The sequence below is a fragment of the Copadichromis virginalis genome, linkage group LG1 (genome assembly GCF_057382275.1).
Source record: "Copadichromis virginalis isolate Kocher_CV1m ecotype Utaka linkage group LG1, C_Virginalis_male_GT1.1, whole genome shotgun sequence".
Classification (NCBI taxonomy): Eukaryota; Metazoa; Chordata; class Actinopteri; order Cichliformes; family Cichlidae; genus Copadichromis; species Copadichromis virginalis.
Window position 1 is genome coordinate 25,866,619 of NC_140618.1, and position 8,688 is coordinate 25,875,306.

The window sequence follows — 8,688 nt, forward strand, 5'->3', positions numbered from 1 at the left end:
GTGAGATGAGTGTTGTTCCTCTTGCACTGGCAGGTTGAATGCAAGGTCAACTGGCAACCGAGGTTGGCGTCCGAACATCAGTTCGTACGGGGAGAAACCAGTCACTTCATTCCTGGTGCAGTTATAAGCGTGGACCAGGGGTCTTACATGGTCACGCCAACAGGACTTATCTTGATCACGGAGAGTTCCCAACATATCAAGCAAGGTACGATTAAATCGTTCCACAGGATTGCCCCTAGGATGGTATGGGGTTGTCCTCACCTTGTGGATACCAGCCACCTGACAGAGCTCCTTGATTGTGCGGGACTCGAAATCTGGACCCTGGTCACTATGCAATTTTTCTGGGATGCCATAGTGTACCATAAAGTTCTCCCACAGACACCTTGCCACTGTGCGGGCCTTTTGATTAGGTGTTGGGATAGCAACTGCAAATTTAGTGAAGTGGTCCGTGATCACCAATATATCTTTGGTTCCACTCCTGTCAGCTTCCAGGGACAAGAAGTCCATGCACAAGAGTTCAAGAGGTCGTGTCGTATTAATGTTGACCAAGGGGGCCGCTCTTTCAGGCCGTGCCTTCCTCCGCACGCACCTGCCACACGTCTTCACTTTCCTTTCCACGTCCAAAGCCATCCTTGGCCAATAAAATCTTGACCTTACAAGGTCCAGTGTACGGTCGACTCCCATGTGACCCATATGGTCATGCAGGCTGGTGAGAACTGTGTTGCGAAGCTCAGCTGGAAGTACAAGCTGGTAGGTTTTCTGGGACCCCTCTTGGCGTCGCCGGTACAAGACATTGTTGCGGAGCTCAAGACGGTTAAGCTCTCGGAGGAGCAGTGGAAGCTCAGGGAACTGTGTGCGCACGGTTGGAGGTGGTGTGTCCCCATATTCGATCTGAGAAATAACATGCTTTATACACTGATCGGCTTTTTGCTCGTCTGCCAGCTCTGCCTCAGTTAGATGGGGAATGGTTGGCAGACCTCCAAACTGTTCCTCTTGCCCATAGCTATCAGGTACAGCACTAGGAGACACAGCAAGCACCTCCACCAAGGCAACACAATCTGCATCTGCCTCTCTTTCATTGTCAGGACTGACGCTGTAGGTGAACTGCCTCTCACAGATTGCTTTCACCACAGACTGATTTACAGCATTGATGTTGTCTGGATCACAAAGGTGATCTTGAGTGAACTGTTGTATGCGTTCAATCTCTTTTTGTGATTTCAGGTCGTCCGCTAGCCCTCCGTGTGGTCTGCGTGATAATCCATCCGCATCTCCATTCTGCTTCCCTGGACGATAGAGGAGTTTGAAAGAGAATGTGGACAGTGCTGCTAGCCACCTATAGCTAGTTGCGTCAAGTTTTGCTGAAGTCAGAATGTAAGTCAGCGGATTACTATCCGTTACAACAGTGAAGTGGTTGCCGTAGAGATAGTCGCTGAACTTTTCTGTAACTGACCACTTGAGCGCCAGAAACTCCAACTTGTGCGCTGGATAGCGATTTTCGCTCCGTGACAGCCCTCTACTTGCATAGCCTATGACTCTAAGTTGTCCCTCTTGCTCCTGATACAATACAGCACCAAGCCCGGTGGTACTGGCGTCGGTGTGCAGTATATAGGGTTTCTGGGGGTCAGCGAAGGCAAGTACAGGGGCAGTGGTGAGACTTTGGATGACTGACTCGAAGGCTTCCTGGCAAGCTGGCGTCCAGCGACCTCCGAAAGGGTCTTTTGGGTCATGGTACTGATGTGCACTTTGTCTTGCATTTACTTTTGATTTCTTGTGGCTAGGTGGGTACCCTGAAATTAAGTTGTGGAGAGGTTTCACAATGCTGGAATACCCCTTAACGAACCTTCTATAATACCCAGCAAAACCAAGGAACGACTTTAACTCTCGCAGGGTCTGTGGGACAGGCCATGTTTTAAGGGCCGAAATCTTCTCAGGGTCAGTCCGAACTCCATTTCTGGAGACCACATGTCCCAGATAACGGACTGAAGTCTGGAAGAAGACACATTTCTCTGGTGACAGCTTTAACCCAAACTCTTTTAGACGAGTGAGCACTTTCATGAGTCTTTCTTCGTGTTCCTCAAGGGTTCGGGAGAATACTATCACGTCATCAAGAAAGACCAATGCATCCTTCAAATGCATATTCCCCATGCACCGCTCCATTAACCGCTGGAACGTGCTAGGGGCGTTCGTTACACCCTGAGGCATTCTGTTGAACTCCCAGAAGCCGAGAGGGCACACAAAGGCCGTCTTCGGTTTGTCTGCTTCTTCGACCTCGATCTGGTAGTACCCTGATTTTAGATCAAGAACAGAGAACCACTGTGAACCATTGAGGGCTGAGAATGTGTCCTCTAGCTTCGGAAGGCTGTACGCATCTTTTATAGTCTGAAGGTTTAGACGCCTATAATCGATGCACAACCGGACTTGGCCGTTCTTTTTCCGGACTACCACTATGGGTGACGCAAATGGGGACTCTGACTCTCTACTAACTCCTGCATCAAGGAGTTCCTGAATGTGCTTCCGGACAGCCTCAATGTCCCGTGGGTGGATTGGCCGGGCACGTAGTTTGAAAGGCGTGCCATCCGAAAGTTTTATATGATGTCGCACCTGGTCCGTCCGGCCAAAATCCAGGTCGTGCTGTGCAAACACCTCAGGCATGCCGCTGAGCTGCTGAGTGATGCGCTGTTTCCATTCCAATGGAACTGGGGAGTCACCAAAATTGAAGGTTATGGTGGGCTCTTGGAAAGACGGAGTCTCTGGAGTTCTCTGGGATAGTTCTGACTGTTTGGTCTTGTTGTGTTCCTTTAATAGGATGGTCTGATAAGCACTAACCTCTGCAATAGTACACTTGGCAGGGATGACAATGTCGTGGTCAGACTCGTTGCTTATAACAACTGGCAACTTGTGGGGCCGCCGCTGGGGAAAGTCCACCAGACCGGCTTTAAGTAGCAGGCCACCGGGCAAGGGGGACGATGATGGGTACTCAATTACAACTGATTTTTCATCCTGAAGGCCCTCGCCAAGGGCGACTCCCTCCACCACTACAGTTGAACCAGCTGGAATGACTTGAGGCATCTTGCCAAGTAGCTTCACTACCCCCTGATGGGTGTCACTTGTCTGCTTCCGTCTCAACTCAATGATTTTGAAGACTACTTTGTAGCCATGTGGGAGGGGTTGACGATTGGCTAAGTCAGTCTCTGAGTAGATGTCGAACAGTACATCTAGGGTGTTTGTGCCTATGAGCATGAGGGATTGTGAAGTGTCAGGGACGATTAAAGCAAGTGTGTTTACATCTACTGGAACACCTATAAAGTCCTTTGGAAAAGTTATGGTCATTTCTATATAGCCAAAGTAAGGCACTAGCTGGCCATTAGCACCTTCCACTTCTAAGAGGTCATGTAGTGGCTTGATCTTTTGCTCTGAAAGGTGCTGCTGGTAAAATGACTCAGGAACAGTGGTAACTTGGGAGCCTGAGTCAAGAAGACAGTTGACTTCTTCACCTCTCACAGTCACTTGAGCTGTACTTCTGGTACCAATCAACTGTTTAGGGAGTTGGAAAGATTGGTTCTGCTCTGAATGGTTTAAGCCAGAACATGTTTGTGCTTTGACAGTCTTTGCTGGGGTACTTACTTTGTTAACCTCAGCTGTGATTTTGTCACCATTGTTTACGTCTGAGGGACGTTGTTGACTCTCCTCAGCTCCTGTTTGTCCCACAACAGGAACTGTTAGATGTTTAAAGGTGAATCTGTACAATCTCGCGCTTCCCACTGGCGTTGTTTCTCCTCCAACTGCTTCTTTTTTTCTGCTACTAGGTTGGGGTTAGCGGGGTCAACACAGCATGGAGCGATATGTCCATCTTCACCGCAGTTGAAACAATACCAGGGCTTGGGTCTGCCCCTTTGCCTCTTTGAAGTCTGTCTTTGCATACGTCCATCTACACCATGTGGCTTTGACATCTTACTCTGCGGCTTCCCTGCAGGGTCCTTGCTGTTTGCAAACTTTGTTTTTTTCTGTGACATGAATGTAGTTAGTTGACTTTGCAGACTCGCCACCTGCTTTCGCAGATCCTCAATAGCAGCAATGCTACTCCCATGTTTCTCCTCTGGTTCACAAACATGTGCACCCTGGAACTGTAACTGAGTTCTCTGCTTTGTGGTGCCAATGTGTTTTCTCATACGGTTAGTTTTTGCTTGCTGTCGATCTTCCTCAGAGCGAATCATTAACAACAGGTCTGAGAATTGGGGTGGGCTGCTCTTCTTTTGCTCAAGTTGCAGGGCGCTGAGTAGGTCGTTGTCCCAACATCCCCTGCAGAACTGTTTAAGTAGATGTTTGTCCACTTCTTCACATGCGACTCCCCCCCTCTTCGTGGCTCTGTTTAATGCTAGCTGTAGCCGGTGAAGGTAAGTGGATGACTTCTCACCTGGATCTTGAAGGGTGTTCAGGAATTGAGCGAAAAGTTCCTCACCATCTTCTACAGTGCCAAAGGCTGAATCTAGAAGCTGCAAATAAGTCACAGGTGGTGACTCAGGCCGCAAACTCTTAACTATATCAGCTGCTGGTGGGAGCAGGCTCTCATGGATCTTTCTGGATATTTGCAGGGGGGACATGCTGGGATCATTTTGGAGCAGTTCAATTTGTGTGCGCCATGTGTCATAATCAGTTTCATTGTTAGGTCTGGGAACCTTACCGGAGAAGGAACGGAGTCTCACCTGGGACTGGATGTGTGGGACAACATCTTGCCTTCGTACGATATGCTCTACCACAACCTTCTGAATGTCAGGTGGGTTCAAGTCACTTACTGAGAGGGACGCTGCTCTCCTTCCATTAGTGAGGGGAACATCATCAGTGGCACCAGTATCACTTGGTGTAACATCTGAATGTGAGGTGTGACACTGTCGCTCTTTAGAAGCAGGCGGAGATACAACAGTGGTCTCGACATACGTGGGAGAAGGTTCTTCAGTGGTAGGTCGCATGGCTTCAACATCCTCCCCAATCTGACACATCATCTCCTTCAGCACCTCACCGTAGTCTTTGCCACTCAGCTTGGCTAGTTCCTTGAGTTCCGCCAAGTAGGTTTTTGTAACATTACTCCCAACCGTGGTAGTGTACATGCTACTGAGTGTTTTAATTTCATAGACAACGCTGGGATCAGCTTGTGCTGTGTATGTGTATGGTAAACGAGGTTCTAAACCTTGTAAGGCTGAACTGCTAGAGTATTCTACGATCAGGTTTTGGTAGAAGTTGGACAGTGAATCATCAACAAAAAGGACTCTTGTGATTTTACCATACTGTTTCAGAAAGTCAATGACCTGTTCATCTTTCTCAGATACCTGTGTTATCCCAGTGACAACAACCGCATTAGGTATTTTGACACCAGACTTTTGTATGAAATCCATGCTGGTCATTGCCTCAATATTGATGCTCAAATCAATTGGCTCCTGGCTGGCTCGCCACTTCTGTAACCAACTTTAAGGTATAAAGGTGAATTACAGCGCAATAATTACTTGGGCTCGTAATAAGACCCTGGCCAGAATCAGAAGACACCAAATTCGTATGGAGCCAAAGTATTGAGCAGCAATAATGACCTGGACACAATGTTAACTTTTGAGTAGCCACTCTTGTATTGTTACAAAGTATAACAGGTATTTGTCCAATTTGTACAGATAAAGTATAAAATAAAATAAATAGTGTGCACACTCAACAAAATAAAAGTACTCGTTGGGGCCCTTTAAGAATTTAGAGTTAAGCTGGCGATAGCCAACTTCAAAGGTCCTTGTGAATGTAACTGGAATGTATGAGTGTGTGGTGTGTATCTTCTTTGGGGTAGATCGTCCTCAAAGTGGTTGGCTCGCCATCTATCACAACCAGAATATCGTCCTGGTCCTTGGACTTTTCCGTCCTCTCCAAAAAACCTGACCTATAATCCAGGTCATAAAATGTACATTCTAATCAGTCTGTTTCAGATGCATTGTTTAAGGTTAAAATACAAAATCAAAATATTGCATCACCTCATATTCATTGCATCAACATCTTAAATCTTATCAAATCTCACAGTTCTGTTGTACAACATTCAATTTTCAAGCATATCAATTATGAGAACTAAACATCTAAGTTGCTCAAATATTTCTCTATTCATGTAAACATTAATTAAACAATACTTATGGTAAGTAACCATTGACACTCAAAATACAATACACCATAACAAATTCAGAACTATGTGCAAATAAGCAACAAAATATACATATGAGTTCAGTTCAGAGGCATTAAAGCAGTGTGCTTAATTTCTCCACGCTATAGGCCTATTCGTGAGAGAGAAATGCACTAAAAATTACCCTCTAGATTACTTTAAACTCACAGTGAACTGACAAAATTTAGCTTTAGAGCAGCTAAGAACATGTTGCTCACCGTTGCTCTGTTTCACAAAAGCCCAACACACACTGGCGTTGGAATTGCAGCAGCTCTCCGGATGAAAGGTGAGTGGTTAGCCTGTGAGACACCGAGCTAGCATTAGCATGATCGCGACGGTAAGTCTCTACAAGTTTTTTCCATCAGAATAACACTCGTCTTACCGACGTTGCCTCTCTCCTTCATCCAGCCACTCGACTCTGGACTTCCAGCAGGTAAGTGCGCTGGCTTTCCTTCCTCTCAATCCTGAGTTTTCCTCTCTTTTGTCCGTGGATTTCTCGGTTTGAGTAGTAGATGCCTCCACTCCTCTTGCTGAGATGAGAAAAAACCCGGGACACCATGCACCTCCACCTCACTTCCTGGCTGACAGGGTCAATGCGGCCTGGGTAGGCTCTGATTGGTTGCTGAGCTAGGTGCCCTCACGTGGGGTGAACTGAGAGGTGCATTCAATGGTCATAGGAAATACGACGCTTGTTGATGTGGACAGTTAATATAAAGAGAATAAGTATGATTTTTTTCATCTGGGCTACACGAGTGAAATTCTTGTGTGCGAGCCCCACAAGCAACAGAGATGTGCAAACACAACAACACAAACGAGCAAAATACAAGAATGGCCAACCTGAAACTAATAAATATATGTACAATATATAATAGTGTATGCATTTCTGGATGAGTATACTAAATATTTTCCTACGTGTGTGTGTGTGTGTGTGTGTGTGTGTGTGTGTGTGTATACACATTTTTACAAATTAAATAGTAAAAAAATAATAAAAAAATAAAATAAAATAATAATAATAATAATAATAATAATAATAAAATATATAAAATATACAGAGTTGAATATGTGCAAAACAAGTGGCATTTATATACAGTGTGGAGTGCATAATGTTGAAGTTCCAGTAGTGAAGCTGAGGTGTCTATGACGTGTTCAGCAGTCTGATGGCCTGATGGAAGAAGCTGTCTCTCAGTCTGCTGGTACGGGACCGGATGCTGCAGAACCTCCTTCCTGATGGAAGCAGTCTGAACAGTTTATGGCTGGGGTGACTGGAGTCCTTGATGATCCTCCCCGCTTTCCTCAGGCAGCGCTTCCTGTAGATGTCTTGGAGGGAGGGAAGCTCACCTCCAATTATCTGTTCAGAGCACCGCACTACTCGCTGGAGAGCTTTGCAGTTGTAGGCGGTGCTGTTGCCATACCAGGTGGTGATGCATCCAGTGAGGATGCTCTCAATGGCACAGCGATAGAAGGTCCTGAGGATGCGGGGGCTCATGCCGAATCTTTTCAGTCTCCTGAGAAAGAAGAGGCGCTGCTGCGCCTTCTTCACTGTTTTGTTTGTGTGTACTGACCACGTAAGATCCTCAGCCAGGTGTACGCCAAGGAACCGGAAGCTGCTCACTCTCTCCACAGCAGCGCCGTTGATGGTGATGGGGGTGTGTACTTCTCTGCACCTCCGGAAGCTCTTTCTGGGACAGTGGCGCGGCTGCCCCTCTGTTGGTCTTCCTTGGTCTCTTGTGTTCTGGGGGCCTCTGGATGTCTGGAGTTTTGATCTCCTCCATACCTGCTTCATGCCCTGGAGGACGGAGCTGTGGCCCCCCCCACACCCTCTAGCAGATCCTTACATGAAGGAACCTTTTAAAAAAACAAGCGCGTCCATGCTCACAGGTGTACACACGGGTGATCACACCCACAAACTACACCCTTTTTGGCTCCTACCTCAAAGCACACTGTGTTCTGTTGATCTTACGTGCTGCACAATAATGTTTAATATTTAGTATTTACTGTCATATTCCCATATATCATTGTGATGTTGTTTATTCTATTACTCTCGTTTTCTTCTGCTTGTTTTCTTTTTTCTTTCTCAGCAGGTGATCCAGGTGATCAATATATGTATTTTTTTTCTCTGCTCATTCTGTTGGTTTCCGTTTTTTGCCCTTCTCCCCCGTCCCTCTTCTCAGCTGTTTTTCTTTCCCTCTTTCTTTCTCCCCTTCTTTCCCCCAGTCAAGTCTGTCCCGTATTCAGCAAGTGAAAATAAAATAAACAATAAAAGGTGAATCAAATGGACCATTACGGCAAGGCTAGGATGGTCAATTTGGTAAAGTAAATACGTTGGGCATCTTTAGTCGCGTTTAGACAATAATTCTGATGGCAAAAGAGCCAAACGGGACAGGGGAAAAAAAGGGAAAAAAAACAAAAAAAACCCAAAAGTAAGTACTTCAAACTGATTTACAAAGTACTGTAAATCAGATCTTTTGAAATATTGTCCTCTGAATAGACATATCAAAGCCAAGGAA

General features: G+C 46.1%; 1 long non-coding RNA gene across 1 annotated transcript; it reads right to left on the minus strand.

Moving 5' to 3' along the window:
• Positions 1–5,591: 5,591 nt before the first annotated feature.
• Positions 5,592–6,598, minus strand: LOC146718860 (uncharacterized). The gene is made up of 2 exons (XR_014920453.1): positions 6,564–6,598; positions 5,592–6,480 (listed from the first exon to the last, which is right to left on the minus strand). It is a non-coding gene; the product is annotated as an uncharacterized LOC146718860 (long non-coding RNA).
• Between the last annotated feature and the right edge of the window lie 2,090 nt (positions 6,599–8,688).